This window comes from Bubalus kerabau, chromosome 8 (assembly GCF_029407905.1).
Source record: "Bubalus kerabau isolate K-KA32 ecotype Philippines breed swamp buffalo chromosome 8, PCC_UOA_SB_1v2, whole genome shotgun sequence".
Lineage (NCBI taxonomy): Eukaryota > Metazoa > Chordata > Mammalia > Artiodactyla > Bovidae > Bubalus > Bubalus kerabau.
In genome coordinates, this window is record NC_073631.1 from 16,840,684 (window position 1) to 16,857,647 (window position 16,964).

Sequence of the window (16,964 nt, forward strand, 5' to 3'; positions counted from 1 at the left end):
TTTCCCCCTAACAAGATTCCGTGGTCAAAAAAAATTGGAAATCACTAAGCTAAACAGTTAAACAGAGTTTTTTAAAAAAAAAAAACAACACAGGAAGTCTCAGAGCATGTTCATGCTAATGTGCGCTGTGAATCTATAAACAGCTCAAAGGCAGAGGTTTCCATAACTGACTTGACCACAAAAATCTTTCCTATGGGCATCTTGTAAAAAACTAAGGGTCCACAGCACAAACGATGGGAAACTGCTGTGCAGCCTTCCCTCAGCCAGATATCAGAAACTTCTCTTTGGCTTGGCATATTACACTGATGAGAAAACAAGTTTTCGTTACTGAGGGGCAGTGGTTCCCAAACTCCGGAGCATGGTCTCCCGGCAGTGGGGGAGACACCTTGCCAGCGGGTCCTTCGACTGAATCAGTTTGCTCAAGTAGATGCTAGGAGGCAAAGTCATTTGGGGAGACTGAGTTCTGACAGCTTTAATATGAAAGAATACAAAGATTTAAAAAATCTGAAACTATAAATAACAGTACAACATTGTAAAGGCTCTTCTGTCTCTGAAAGGCATTTCTTAGAATTCCAAAGAGAACCATTAACTTCTAAATGAAAAAAGCAAATGGAAGAACTTACACCACTCACACACTCAGAGCTACAGATAAGATCCAACATTTTCACGACATAAAAAAAAAAACTGGCCTGACAGCTATTAACCACTTCAAAATATATAAATTTCTCTGTTTTCCTGTTTTTTAGGCAGTGACTTTTTTTTTTTTTTTTGGTATAAGGTAAGTCTCATCCATGAAATTTGATAGCAGCTGCTTCCCAGAGTTAGTCTGGCAGTCAGCTTGCCTGTGGTGTGTTCAGGTGTGAGGGTCTGAGATTTATGTTTCCATTTGACTGTTGCCTTTGGACTTCTGTGCCTCTAGGTTACTAGGACTGAGAGGAAACCAGTTACTAAGGGAGAAAAATGAAGGGTGGGTGGGATGAATGACAACAAAGTCAAGAATCTAAGATGCCACAGTCTCCAGGTCTTCCAAAAGAACAGCTTCAAACAGCATGTGGGTGGCAAGTCAAGGATTGATTTTTATTAGTACTGCCATAAATTTCCCAAACCTCGTAGGAAATGTCACCTCTGTGGCCAGAGTGTAATAAATTAGGGATTAAGAGAACTTAAAATTCCACACTGAAAAAAGGTGTTAGGTTCTTCCTTTAAGATCCCTATTTAAAATATTATTTATGTATATGAGTTCCCATATATGATTAAAGTGGCAGGTAGTACTTTTCAAAGATAAACTATTATTACTTAAAAATAAGTACAATATAATAACTGAGGAAGTCTTTCAGGAATAGCCACACCATCAAATATAATTCATGTTAGGTGGATTTGAGAGAAAGAACCATAGACACAGTCAAGAATTAGGTCATGGTAGAGACCAAGGTCTCTGCTCATAGACAATGGCACTTATGATCATCAAAACCAAAAAAGAAGCTTCAACCTACAAGGCCGATAAAGAACAAGATGGCAAAATGGTTTTAGGATGCAAAAAGATAAGGTCAAAAGTTTTACCAAACTCAATTAAAAAAAAAAATGTTTTACCAAACTCAAAACGTGGGAAGAGATTGAAAATAACTTTGTTCAGGAACTGCAGAGCAGAGACTTCATTGTTTGAATATGTAAAAGTTTCTACTTTTTATTTTATTTCATATCTTTTCTCATCTCTTTTTTTTTTTTCCATGGGTTTCAGACAACATGTAAAACTGACATAATAAACTTGAGTGAGAAGAATCTCTCTTAATCTGCAGGTTTGGTTTCAATGTAATTGAATCATGAAGAACTTTGTGGTGGGCTTCTCTAGTAGTCTAGTGGTTAAGAATCCCTCTGCCAATGCAGGTGACATGGGCTCAATCCCTGGTCCGGGAAGATCCCATATACTGAGGGGCAACTAAGTACTGGAGAACATCACAAGTACTGAAGCCCGTGTGCCTAGACCATCACCACAAATACTGAAGCTCATGAGCCCATGTGCTGCATAGCAAGAGAGGCTACCACCATGAGAAGCCTCCACACCTCAACTAGAGGGTAGCCCAGCTCGCCAACACTGGAGAAAGCCCATGCAATAAAACAACAAAGATCCAGTGCAATAAAAAATAAAAAATAAATAAATGTTTTTTAAAAATGTGATAAGACCCAATGCAACCAATAATAATAAATAAATAAATAAATCTGAAAAAAAAGGTAAAAAAGCATACCGATTCAAGCTTAATAATGATATAACTACATGCTATGTTAAAAAAAAAAATAAGAATTTTGTGGTAAAATACATACCCCCGAGTCAAATAAGCTTCTTATGTTAAAATCAATGAAAGTCCCTCAGTTGTGTCCGATTTTTGCGACCCCATGGACTATATAGTCCATGGGATTCTCCAGGCCAGAATACTGGAGTGGGTAGCGTTTCCTTCTCCAGGAGATCTTCCTAACCCAGGGATCAAACCCAGGTTTCCCGCATTGCAGGCGATTCTTTACCAGCTGAGCAACAAGGGAAGCCCAAGAATAGTGGGTAGCCTATCCCTTCTCGAGCAGATCTTCCCAACCCAGGAATCAAATTGGAGTCTCCTGCATTGCCGTCAGACGGTCAGATTTCTTTACCAACTGAGCTGTCAGGGAAGCCCTGTTAAAATAGTATTTGTTACTTTATTGTTTACTGGCCATTTGTATTTCTTATAGTGTGAATTTCCTGTTCATGTATGTTGCCCATTTGTTACATGCGAGCATTTGTATTTTTATGAGCTAATTCTATAATAAGGTTAGTAATCCTTTGCATTTTATACATGTTGCATATATTTTGGTAAAGTAGTATGAACATATTGTAGGCATGATGAAATATCTTCTCTTTTTGCTAAAAATGGAAGAAGATCACAAAAAATAATCATCAACACATAAAGAAGAGGGTAGATTTTATATTTAATGAGGGTTATTTCAATTTTTATGGTAATCAAATACCATTTTTTACTACTTTGCAAGCATAAAAGTTTTGTGTAGGACTTGCCTGGTGGCACAGTGGATAGGAATCCGCTTGCCAATTCAGGGGACACAGATTCAATCCCTGGTCCAGGAAGATTCTGTATGCAATAGAGCAACTAAGCCCATGAGCTGGGAGTCCTGAGCCTGTGTGCCACAACTACTGAAGCCCAAATATCTAGAGCCTGTGCTCCGCCACAAGAGAAGCCATCACAGGAGAGTCCGTGCCCTACAAGCAAGAGTAGGCACGTGCCCTGCTCACTGGAGCTAGAGAAAGCCCACTTACAGCAACAAAGACCAAGTGTAACCAGGGGGGGAAAAAAAAACCCTCCTTTAAAAAAATAAAATAAAAAGATTTTGTGTATGATAGCATTTAAAATCCCCAGTGAAATTTAAACTGCCTTAGAAAATGTTCTTTTTCATCTTCAGTTGTATTTCTCCAAAGAGGAAAGTTGAAGTGTTTTTCCCCTTTGTACTCTAATTGCTTGAGATGTGAAATAAAAAGCTAATTGTATGAATTAAACTTAAAACACACATACTCATACAGATGATCATTCAAGCATGCACTGAAAAAAGAGTCTAAGAACAGAATAAATATGTTTCTCCTTTTTCTTTTTTATTTCCACTGTAGTTTTGACAGGACTTCCCTGGTGGCTCAGACGGTAAAGCATCTGCCTACAATGCGGGAGACCCAGGTTCAATCCCTGGGTTGGGAAGATCCTCTAGAGAAGGAAATGGCAACCCACTCCAGTACTTTTGCCTAGAAAATCCCATGGATGGAGGAGGGTGGTAGGCTACAGTCCATGGGGTTGCAAAGAGACACAACTGCGTGACTTGACTTTCACAGCACCATTACTTGTTGGCCTATAAGAACAATTCAGGTGGATTTTCTAGCAGCTATAGAACCATAGTTTTGGAGATTCCTCAGTTCTAATAACAATAATGATAGAAATGGCTAAGGTCCCAAGCATTGGGCTGCATACTTTACATGTCTTATCTGACTTAATACAACAACCCTATGATGGTGGGTACTGTAATTAGCTCCACTTTCGCATGAACAAATGGAGGCACCAGAGGTTTAAAGAGCCATTTGACCAAAGTCACATGGCTTATAAATGGCAGGGCCATGAGTCCGATGCAGGGCTCAATGGCTCTAGAGCCGTGTGCTGACCATTACATCTCTCTGCCTCTCAAAATACAGAACATGACAATGTGTGTGTGCTCAGTCAGTCTAAAGCCTGCCAGGCTCATCTGCTCATAGAATTATCCAGGCAAGAATATTGGTGTGGGTTGCCATTTCCTCCTCCAGGGATTTTCCCCACCCATGGATTGAACTGGCATCTCCTATGTCTCCTGCACTGGCAGGCAGATTCTTTTACCACTGAGCCACCTGGGTACTGCTACTGCTAAGTCACTTCAGTTGTGTCTGACTCTGTGCGATCCCATAGACGGCAGCTCACCAGGCTCACCTGTCCCTGGGATTCTCCAGGCAAGAACACTGGAGTGGGTTGCCATTTCCTTCTCCAATGCATGAAAGGGAAAAGTGAAAGTGAAGTCGCTCAATCGTGTCCGACTCTTAGCGACCGCATGGACTGCAGCCCACCAGGCTCCTCCATCCATGGGATTTTCCAGGCAAGAGTACTGGAGTGGGGTGCCATTACCTTAACCATAGTGAGATATCAGTTCACACTCATTGGGTTGGCTATCATATTTTAACAGAAAGTTTAAAAAGTGTTGGTGAAAATATGGAGAAATTGAAATCCTGTGGACCCTGCTGGTGGGAATGTAAAATGGTACAGTTACTGAGGAAAATAGCACAGCAGTCCCCATCCCCAGAAAAAAACCAAAAAACAAAAAACACAGACTTTCCACCTAATCCAGCAATTCTACTTCTAGAGTGTGTGTGCATGCTCAGTCATGTCTGATTCTTTGCAACCCCATGGACTATAGCCTGCCAGGCTCCTCTGTCCATGGGATTTTCCAGGCAAGAATACTGAATTGAGTTGCCATTTCCTTCTCCAGGAGATCTTCCTGACCCAGGGATTGAACCCGGGTCTCCTGCATTGTAGGCAGACGCTTTACCGTCTGAGCCACCACTGGCTACCTATTAACCAGCAATTAATCTTGATGACAGAAACTTCGGGCCAGATTCCCACAGTTGCTTCTACACAGTCTTTAAAGGACTCATTCAGTAAGGAAACTTGCTCTGGAGGGTAGGTCCAGCCCCCTGTCCTTCTGCTCCCTATCTCAAGTCTCCTTGCTTCCTTAGGCTCAGACTAGACTTCTCTCAGAGACCAGCTCTCCTTTGGATAGAAGCTAATAAATGCTCCCTCCACTCTAACAGCTCAAAATCAAATTCCACTGTTGCTGGTGGTGCTAGCATCTGCTACACATACAAGTTGTTTAGTCTCTAACTCATGTCCAGCTCTTTGCAATCCTGTGGACTGTAGCCCACCCGGCTCCTCTGTCTGTGGGATTCTCCAGGCAAGAATGCTGGACTGGGCGGCCATTTCTTTCTCCAGGGAAGGAAATACAAGATGCAGCCTAATTATTTGGTCTCAGTTCCTGGCCTTTGGTTGCCCAAACCCACTCATCCCCAGTCTCTCCCCCATTCCTACAGTCTTAGCAGTCTGAGTCCCTCATTCCTGAGCATTCTTCCCTCTCAGCTTGGCTCATCTTCCCAAGTCTGAGTCTCTTGTCTGATCATCACTACTTCAGCTGAATTATTTCTTGTAGTCTCTGATGCACGGAACGTACGATTCCCCACGCCAACATGGCCTCCCTGGCCCATGTGATCTGTCACCAACCATCCAAATCCCAGCATGACGGTTTAATCCCCTTGTCCAAACTCCTCTGGTCTAATTAATTTTGCATTTAAGCAGCTTCCTTGATAAATTATACATTTTTTCTTTAGTCCTCAAGAGTCAGTTTAGACCTTGTAAAATATAAGTAGAATTCTTTCATCTAAATGCAGGATCAGTGTTTACAAATCTATCTTTATACATCAAAAATCATCTATATTTATTTATTTAGTGATGCAAGATCAAGTGGGAAAAATAACCTCTGAGTCCCATAAAATCTGTAAGTAAGAAAGGGATGAATAAGAATGCCACACTCCAGTACTTTTAACATGTGCTCTTCAACTACTGCAGCTAAGAGTGCATGTTAAAAATATAAAATATAAAAAGAAATTTAAATATATATATATAGTATATAAGTTTGGCTTATTTACAGCTTGAGCCAATTTATGGGCAGTAGCTGCTACTATAAAATATGCAATCTACAATATTAAATTTTGATTACATACCCCATAGAAATATTGTTTTTAAGCCCTGAAAAATATGAAACATCTGTTATTCATCTCCACAGAGACAAGAAATTTAAATGACAGCAAGAAAATTTAAGTTGGATCATGGAGAACATGGAGGAACAGTAATAATGGTTAAATCAAGGAGCAAGTTAGGGCACCCTTTCTATCTCACCAATGACATGGACGTTTTTTTCTTAGATGATTTTAGAAATGCCATTTATAGACTTGAGGTTAGCCCAGCACTCTGGAGGTGATTCTAAACTGGGTATGTCTTATACTTGTAGCGGGTGTATTTCAAATGGAAATTTCCACTGTGGACGAAGAGGCACGCTTAAGAATAGGGTACTTATAGAGATGAATGAACATCCTAAAACTAAATCTCGGACATCTTCCAAATTTGTGACCTTAAAATTCAGCATCTTTATCAGGACTTGATGCCAGTCTTTCAGATTTTGGTTTAGGCTATTTTCACCCTAAAGAGAAGAGGATTAAAATCTTGGGAAAGGAGAACCACCTCTTGTGACTTCCAAAGGTATTCTGAGCTGGGTGGCTGCTCCCAGCTTCACCTCTCACTGGTGAAATCAAACAGAAGGAATTGCAAATTCTTTAGGGCCACCTCTAGTGGGTTTTTCTCAGTTGGCTGGAAAACCTCAAAGGTAAGGATTTAATTAGGAATTTAGCACCGGCTTCGAAAAAGAAGTCACAATCTCTAAGTATTTCACACAGGCGAAAAGTTGAATCACTCACAAAAGAGTTTCCTGCTGAAAATTCTTGACTGGCAAGGAGCATGCCTTGCTAATTGGGGTGGTGGCCAAGGGGACTAGAGGGCCAGCCCCTTGCCCAGGGTGGCTGCCTCCATTAGGAACGGCAATGCGCCCTTTTTGTTCACTCTGAAAGGCGCCCAGTTGGGGGGCCTCAGGAGCCACTGGCCGCCTTTGTGCAGAGGGCAGGTCTGGGCAGGCCTTGGGCCAGCAGGGCTGAGCAGCCACCTGCTGACACGGCCTTTCTTCCTCGTGAAGGAGTCCAGAGGATGCCATTAGAGAAAGTGCTGCTTCCAGCAAGCCGTGGCCACCTTTAATGATTTCCAGGGAAGGAAATGAGTCTCCCAAATCAATTATGACACTCGATTAGGTTATTTAGGCTGATGAATCCCAAGTGAAATCAGAGAATGGGTTGTATGATTCGATGGCTTACATCTCTTCCAGCTTCAGGGCCCAAGGGTTACCATGTTAGTATTTTGCTAATATTTCCCTTGTACTCTCGTAGTACAGTGCTTGGGACCTGGCCAGTCCTATGCAGTTAGTGCCCAGTGAAAAGTGGCTGAGTATAAATCTCAATGCCTCTCTTTTCACTGGGTTTACTTAGTATCTAAGCACCCGTTTGGGTGATCAGAAACACTTGGTGTATATATTTCATATAATGAAAATTGCTGAACATTTGTAATGTACAGTCTTTTAATTGCTTTACTAATTAAATGGTTAAATCACATAGCTGTTTTTCATTAGTAAAAAATGTCCAAACAATCTGTTTTTATATGGACAACCCCCCCCCCCAAGAAAGAATGTAGGTAAAAAGAAGTAAAGGTTAGATCCATACACAGAAACAACGTAATTCCTAGGATACAGGGCCTACGTCTTGTTCCATTTCAGAAAGTGAGCCATAAAAGGCGGCAGGGTCTGTGTGCAAGCGTTGTTGCCTGTCATCAAGCCATCTCTCCCTTTGCACAACATGAAGATTTCCCTGTTGTCCTGTAGCCCTTTGGGGCTTCCTTCCTATGTCTCTGATCTTGACCCTGCACCCAGTTACCACAGATCTTACCATTTCAAGGGTGCTGCCCAGCTAAGGGCTTAGCAAGTAACTAAAACCCACCCTGAGCCTACTCCCCAGACCATGCTCTCTGCTCACTAAATCTACTGCCCTGATCTGCGGAAGGGGGCACTTTTTTCTAATTTGCACAAAGGCAGTAACTCACTCAACTGAGAGCCTACAGATGTGCTTAGTTGCATTATTGTGGCTGTCCCTCAACTACTTCTAGGAACACAACTTCACTGAAAGCCTTGGTACCTGCAGACTACACCAAACACCAGGAAGAGACAAAAGAGACTAGAGAAAGTCAGTATCTAAAATAAAGTCTCAGAATTTTTCAGAATTGAGGAAACATGACGCAGGAAGTATGACTCACACCAAGAAAAATAAATACAATAAGAATAAAATAAAAATACAAAAGAAATCCCTATCTGATTACATTTTATTGAAACTACAGAACACCAAAGACAAAGGGAAAATCATAAAAGCAACAGAAAATAATGATCTACAAATTACAGGTAGAGTCTCCAGGGCAATGAGGGAAGCTAGAAAACTAAAATAATATTTTCAAAGTGTTGACAGGAAATAAACTACCAACTCATATCCTCAGAACAATTGTCTTCCAAGCACAAAGGCAAAAAAAAAATTTTTTTTTTTGCAAACAAAAGTTGAAATCATCACTAAAAGACTTTTACTAGATTTGGACCATAAAGAAGGCTGAGTGCCAAAGAATTGATGCTTTTGAACTGTGGTGCTGGAGAAGATTCTTGAGAGTCCCTTGGACAGCAAGGAGATCAAACCAGTCAATCTAAAGGAAATCAATCCTGAATATTCATTGGAAGGACTGATGCTGAAGCTGAAGCTCCAATTTTGGCCACCTGATGTGAAGAGCCAACTCATTTGGAAAAGACCCTGATGCTGGAAAAGATTGAAGATAGGAGGGAAAGGGGATGACAGAGGATGAGATGGTTGGATGGCTTCAGCAACTCAATGCACATGAATTTGAGCAAACTCCAGGAGATGGTGAAGGATAGGGAAGCCTGGTGTGCTGTAGTCCATAGGGTCACAAAGGGTCAGATATGACTGAGCGATTGAACAACAACAACAACAAAGGAATTTCCAAAGGTGATTATCAGGAAGAGGGATTATCCCAAGAAAGAAAATATGGGAGTCACAAGAAGAAAAGTGAAATTATTTGTATAAAAGAGTAAGAATTCAAATTTGAAGGCTTAAAAAAAAGACAGAAACACTAAAGGTGTGTGAGAGACTGACTAGAATTACAATATATTAATGATCTGTGTATGCTTCCAAAGAGAGAGATTAAGGCACTGATTATTGACTTCTTTAAACTTATTTCCAAATTTCAAGGGTGATCACTAAAACAAAAGAAGTACAATGATAAACTTTCAGATAAACAGAAGAAAATGGAATGAAAAAAACCGTATTCCATCAACCTCCAAAAGGCAGGAAGATAATTGGAAGAGGCAAAGAAAATGTGAATCAAAGAGAAGGAACAAAGTACGATGGTTTTTTAAAAAGCCCAGATACATCAATAATCACAGTAAGTGTAATTGTATTAAATTTGCCAGACTGGATGAAAAGTAAAATCCAACTATTTATTGTTTATAAGTGGCACACCAGAAACATACCTACGGAAATGAAACAGTGGAAAATAAAAGGACAGGAAAAACTAGCCATGCAAATACTAATCAAAATAGAGTTGGGATAGCTATAATAATACAGAAGCGACAGACTTTGAAACAAAAAAAGCCATTCTTATGGATAGAGAATATCCCAATATAACACCAGAAGTTTCAACTCCCCAGGAAGATATATAACAGTTCTAAAATTGCATATAACTAATAAAATAGCTTCAAATGATATAAATCAAAAGTTGATACAACCATAGAGAGAAATGGACAAGTCCTTTCTCATAGTGGGAGATTTCAACATACCACTCTCAATTCTGGATCGGTCAGAGAGATTAAGGGAACAACAACAACAACAAAAAAAAAACTAGTAGAAATATAGTGGCATTCTGTTGTGCAATGATTTCATCTTTAAAAATCAGAAATATAAATAACTGCTACTCTGAACATAAAGACGGAAAGAAGAAATGTAAGGACTGAACATAAGGACTCAATCTAATTCAGGTAAAAAGCAAAGAAACCTTCTGCTTTATTTAAGCCGAGAAGCCTCATGGCTATTGTATGTATGATTTTCAGTAGGTGTTGTGAAATTTTTTAATTATTTAGAGAAACTTCCCTGGTGGTCCAGTGGCTAAGACTCTGTGCTTCCAATGAAGGGCGCTCAGGTTCAATCCCTGGTCAGGGAACTAGATCCCACATGTCGCAACCAGGAGTTCACATGCCACAACTAAAGATCCTGTGGCCGCATCTCAAGATCTCGTGTGTCACAACTAAAACCCGGACAGCCAAATAAACAAATACATATTTTTTAAATAAATAAAATTGCTCAGAGATCTCCCATATTACTAACTCAATTTCATTCACTAATCTAGATAAACTGAAAACACTTTAAATGTATTAATGTAGGAGATTTGAACAACATAATTCATAAACTCAAGTTAATTATCACATAGAGAAATCTGTACCCAATAACTTAAGAATATATATTCTTCTGAAGAACTCATGGAATATTTATGAAAACTGAATGTAAACCATAAAGCAATCCTCAAGAAATTTTTAACAAATGGTTATCTGACCACAACATAATTAAGTTTAAAATCAATATTAAAGTCAATTACATGTCCATGTAGAAAAATGTAATTATAAAAAAAAAAGGAACCTAGGAATATTAGCAGCAAATACTTATGTTTCTTATTATTTCCCAGACCTGTTACTATATGTTTTACATACTAATTCAGTTACTATTTACAATAGCCCTTTCTTTACCACTGAGCCACAAGGAGCCCAAACAGCCTTTTGAAGTGAGCATAATTATATCCCTACTTTAAAGATGAAGCATCTAATGCACAGGGAGGTTATGTAAATTTACACTTAATAGGTGAAAAATGATGGAGTTCAAATCCAGGGAGCCTGGTACCAGATTCCAAATGCTACGGCTCTATTCTTTACTACTTCTCAAAAGACATGAAAGGTCTTTCTGGGTAAATCCACAAAACTCGATTGAAAGCCATTCAGACCTAATAGTCAAAGAACATACCACATTTCTGATGAGAAAGACCTCCCAAATCATTAAGATATCAATTCCCCCTCGAAATTGTTCCCTAAATTCAATGTAATTGCAATCAAAATCTCAACAACTTGCTTCAAGAAATTCAGCAAAGTAATGCTAAAATTCATATGAAAAGAACAAATGGTCAATAATGTTAACACCTTACTGGAAAAGAAGAATAAGTTTAGATGATTTGCTCTATCAGATATAAAGACTTTATTAATTAGGTTATGGTGGGGCTGGCATAGAAATAGATGAATTTTGTGATTAATTTATTTATTTGGCTGTGGCAAGCCTTAGTTTTGTCATGCAGATTTCTGGTTGTGGCACCCTGATTCTCTATAGCTGTGGCACCCAGAGCATATGGGTTTAGTTGCTCAGTAGCATATGGGATCTTAGTTCCCTGACCAGGAATCAAACCTGCATCCCCTGCATTGCAAGGCGAATTGGGAACCACCAGGGAAGTCCCAGAAATAGACACATTTGACCAAAGTGGTAAACTTAGTTTCTGCTAAACCTTGCTGCTATTACCTGGCTATAAAGAGCTTTCTGCTTGTGGGACAACTGTTGCCTCAAAGTAATGAATGAATTTGGTAAATAATTTTTACTTTTATCCTCATAGGTGGGTATATCCTCACTAATTTTTTGAAATTCTAACTAAGTCTATTGATATAGTTAGTGTGATCAGTTCCAGTTTAGAAGAATATGGAACTCCAAGACTCTTTTACAGGGGGGCTGTATAATTTTTATTTTTATTTTTTTAGCCAAATCAAGGGCAGCTTTGAGAATGAAAGGGAGCCCTATTTATAATTAAGTTATACCTGTCAAACGAGGATGGACACCCTACTTTTACTTTACTCTTTGTTCTTTCAACAACTAGTCTGTTTTATCAGCTATGCCAACTCTTTCTAGCCCAACTGATACTTTGAAAAGAGTATTGGTCATAGAGTGACTTAAGGATCATGACATATATCTGTTTATGACAAGCCCACCTTGACCAAATAAATCAACTCAGCACTCACAGTTTGAGCAGTGGATACACAGTTTTGTTTGCGACAATCATTCAGCAACCTCTCTTCTGCTCCTGATTCAATCCAGTTTCCATTCAGCTCTCCCTCATTTACAATCCCGCACCTGCTCAGTGGACTCAGCATTTGCATCTGGGCTCTCAATTCTGAAACTCTCAGTGTCCCTGCAGGCACTGACCTCCAAACTTCCCACTGGCCATCTCCATGATCCTCCACCCCAAAAAGGCAGCTCTACATTAGCTTCCCGCTGAGAGCCAGTTCCAGACCCAGGCCTCAGGTTGTACTGCCCCCTGGCTTGCCAAACCCCAGAGATGGGTTTCAGACATGATGTGGTCAGACACCGCTAATCCACAACACAGGAAGCTCCCAGAGGGAAAAATGTATGTGTGTAGGTGGGGTTTCTGGGCAGGGGAGTGATGTATGACAATCTGCTGTGGAGGTATATATCCATCCTTAAAAACTTGCCCTTGGTTTCTCATTCTTGTTCATTGTGCAAATTAATAGATAAAATTGGAGACCTAGCAAAATAAAGGAAACAGTAACTTTGAACTGAGAGTAAATATGAAAAGCTAGTTCTGTATTTATAAATAGGAAAACACTTTTTATGTTTAATATTTAACTTAGCCATAACTTGCACTCAGGAATTTCTCTAATTCTTTGCTAGACTGAGGAAGAAAACTACCTTTCGCCTAAATGAGATAAAAGTATTATTCAGCATTTACATGTTGGTGCTCAACCTTGGCCTACAATGTAATCACATAGGGAGTTTTGAAAAACTGGATCTGGATTGATGTTCAGATCCCATACTTAGAGATTCTGATTTAAGTGATCTGGAATGTGGCCAGCCATCGGGGGTTTCATAGGCCTCCAGGTGATTCTAAAGTAATTAATGTAATTATTGTAATGTAATGTTGAAGACCATTGACAACATGTCACAGGCTGGATATGCATATAAGACTTCATTGACTCGTCCCAACAATCCTGTGAGTTGCTGGCTCTGCAGAGGAAGAAAGCAGGGCTCAGAGAGGTTTAGTAATCCTGTGTGGTACCCCTAACCACACAGCTAATAAGGGTCTGAAACAATATTTGAAATTGCCTCTGTATAACTTCAAAGTCTGTACACATAACCAGTAAGTAAGGAAAAGCTGTCACTATGAGGAAGGACACTTGCATATGGATAAGGACCTGGTTAGTAACCTCAATCTCCTGCTATACAGCCATTTCATGCCTACTTGAAAATGCAGCCAAGGCTTAATCTCTAGAATCAATCTTGTTCTTAAAAAACACATTAAGAGTTTTCACACTACATCCAACAGCCTTGCCCCTAAGATTTCATAACTAGGCTCTCATCTTATACCTATGGACTGATATGTCCCCTACTCCAGTGAGGACGAACATAAAGCATGGGCAGTGGTATTGGAGTCTTAAGTTCAAATCCCTTCTCTCTCTTACTGTATCCCTGTGACCTTAGGCAAATTGAGACCCTTCTGAGTCTCAATAAAACATTTACATTTACAGAATATGAAAAATAAAACCTGTATTGCAGGGCTACAGTTAAGAATGAACAAGATAATGAATGTAAAAAGCTAGCATAACATCCATCCCATAGAAGTTCAATAAAGAGTAGATATTATATAGTTATTATTGATGTTAATGTAATGGTTATTATTACCTGGTACACCATTCCAATGGATTAAGTGTTTCTTTACTCTTACAAAAATAACTTGAATGTTGACATTGAAACCCACTCTTTGAGCCTCAGCCCCAAAGATGAAAATCCCAACCTCCATGATGTCTGAGGGTTGCCTTACAGAGCTTCAGCCTGGCACCCATGGTCAGAACCCACTTCTGTTACTGCTTCTGGAGACACTGAAGGCTTTCTCAGTGCAAAGTCTGTGCCCACTCAGTTCCCTGCAGATCACCCACCTCTGGGCCACTCCAGATCACCGTGTGGCCCCAAGAAGTGTGCTCTCTCAGTTTCCAAGTCTCCAATCCTCTCCTCTCTGGCCCATCTTGTTATATCCATGGCAACCTATGTTATGACTTCTGCCAAATAAAAAGCATAATGTTAACACATTGATTTGTGCATCATGAACTCAACACAATCGGTTTAAAAACTTTGGTCCAAGAGTGAGGCAAACTTCCCAGTTTCCTAAAAGGGACCCTAGCCTAACCCATACCACAAATGTGGTGGGGCCAAAACCCACATTTATTCCAATCATTGCATAATCAACATAGATAAAGAGGCATAATTCCCTTGAAAGATTTTCAAGGTCCTCCTTTAAGTGCGTTTCCCTCACTATTGTGGTTCTAAACTATGCCCACGGCTTCAAGACCAAATTACAGCCTTTGGCAGCTGGTTTTAGTCTGGTGGTTACAGCAATGAATTTGGAGTCAGGAATCCTGGAGTCTCAGCCAACTATTCCCTGGGTAACCACAAGCTAGTTAGCTGCCCTCATCTCAGTTTTTCTATCAGTTAAATGGGGTAATTTTCCCTCTCTTCCAACTACTTCAACGGCACACATTGTGGCAATTAATTACTCCATGGCCCACTAAATCTGGAACCTTCTGTGCAGCAACAAAGCTATTGTCAGCTTTTTCCTTCAATGTTCAGTAATTTAATCATAAGATACTATAGGTTTTAAGTGTCCAAATGTTATACCTGAAAGTTAATTTAGGGTATTCATATCTAGGATTACTGAGCCATGTACCCAATTGCCTTAGTGCTGGCTATTGGAGGCAGAAGCATCTTCCAAAACATTAAACCAAAAGCCTGATTTCAGCTCAAGGGAATAGCAATGCTAAATCACGCAGGTTGATTTCTTTAATCTCAAATGCCCTGGCTTCCCCATAACATAAGCATCTGATACTATGTGAAAAATATTCTGAAGAACAGTTGGTATTCACAGGTAAACAAGGTCTCGTGAAATGTTCCCAACTCTATTTCCTGCCCTTGTGTAACACCAGTATATTTATTTTCCATGTTTCTATTATTTTTTAGTTCTAAAGGAATCCTTTTTTTCCCCCATACACCATATTTTAATATTTTAACACGAGAAATTCTATTAGCTCCTTGCATACAACCATTAACAAACCTTTGGAGGTGAGAATCTATCTACAAATAGTACTTTTAGAGTGTTTTGAGAGAGGAATAATTTTAGGCTTGAGTTTTTATGGTTGATAACAGTGATAGCCATTGGAAAAGAAAAAAATATATAGCTAGCAGATACATTATTTTTAAAAGAACTTTAAACAAATTATTATTTATATTACTGATTTTTCTTCTTTAATACTGTTTTGTATGCATGTCACTTCTGAATAAGAAAGTAAACTTTGACAGTTTAGCAGAATATTAAAGTGTCAGTACATAATATAGATTATAAATACTTTATTCTGCTTTCTGGAATGGTTAGCTGACAAATGAAATAGAAAACATTCATTACAATCTTTCTCTCTTAGGTGTAAATAAATAAGAGTCCAGAACTTTAAATAGTATGTTTCATTAATAATGTTTATATATATATTTGTATATATATAGAGAGAGAGACTAAAAGGACTCAAAAATGTTCTATATTGTATATACATTAGATGTGGGTGATTAATTTACATTGAACCCATATAGTGTAGTGGAAAGTTTATTCATTAATTAAAATTTTAGATTTCCAGGTTCTAGTTCAAGTCTTATGACTTCAAAGTTTTGTCTTGGTTCTGCTACTAACTCTCCTTGTGACTTTAAGTAAATCCCTTCATATTTTTGGAATCTAGTTTCCTGATAGTTATGGGTTGAATTGTGTCTCCCCAACCAACCTACCCTACAGAATGAAAAGATATGTTGGACAGCAGAAACTAATACAACATTGTAAAGAAATTATCCCCCAATTAAAAATTTTTTTAAATAAATTAATTTTTTTTAAAAGATACGTTGAAATCCTAACCCACAGTACCTCAGAATGTGAACTTATTTGGAAATAAGGTCCTTACAAATGTTAAGACGAGGCCACACTGGAGTAGGGTATGTCCTTATAAGAACACATTCAGTGAAGCCAGACACACGGGGAGAACACCATGCAACAATGAAGGCAGACTCATTTATGCAGTTGTAAGCCAAGGGACAAAAGACTGTGAGCAAACCATTAGAAGCCAAAAAGAGGCAAGGAAAGATTCCTCTACAGGTTTCAGAGACAGCATGGCCTGCCCACATCTTGATTTGACACTTCTAGTCTCTAGAACTGTGAGACAATACATTTGGTTGTTTGAACCGCCCAAAGTTTCACGTCTGTGATACTTTGTCATGGCAGCCTTAGCAAACAAAAGTACAGTCTTTAAATGAAGACTCACTTCTGAAAGCCTTATCCATGAATATATTTTTATTATTCAAAGTCAGAAGTAAAGGGCCTTTCTGCGAAGGGCCAGATAATAAATACTTTAGACCTTGCAGGTCATGCAGTCTCTATCACAAGCACTTAACTCTGATGATCAAAACCTGTCTCAGACAATATGTAAATACATGTGAGTGGCTGTGTTCCAATAAAATTTTATTTTTGGTCACTGAAATTTGAATTTCATATAATTTTCCTATGTCACAAAATATTATTCTTTTAAAAAATTTA

At 39.1% G+C, this 16,964-nt stretch overlaps 1 long non-coding RNA gene across 1 annotated transcript in view; it reads right to left on the bottom strand.

Moving 5' to 3' along the window:
• LOC129658922 (uncharacterized) overlaps positions 1–16,964 on the bottom strand; it is a 324,572-nt gene that overhangs the window by 302,820 nt on the left and 4,788 nt on the right. Inside the window, exon 2 of the long non-coding RNA XR_008717586.1 lies at positions 14,281–14,400. This is a non-coding gene — a long non-coding RNA (uncharacterized LOC129658922). The remainder of the gene's footprint in view (positions 1–14,280; positions 14,401–16,964) is intronic.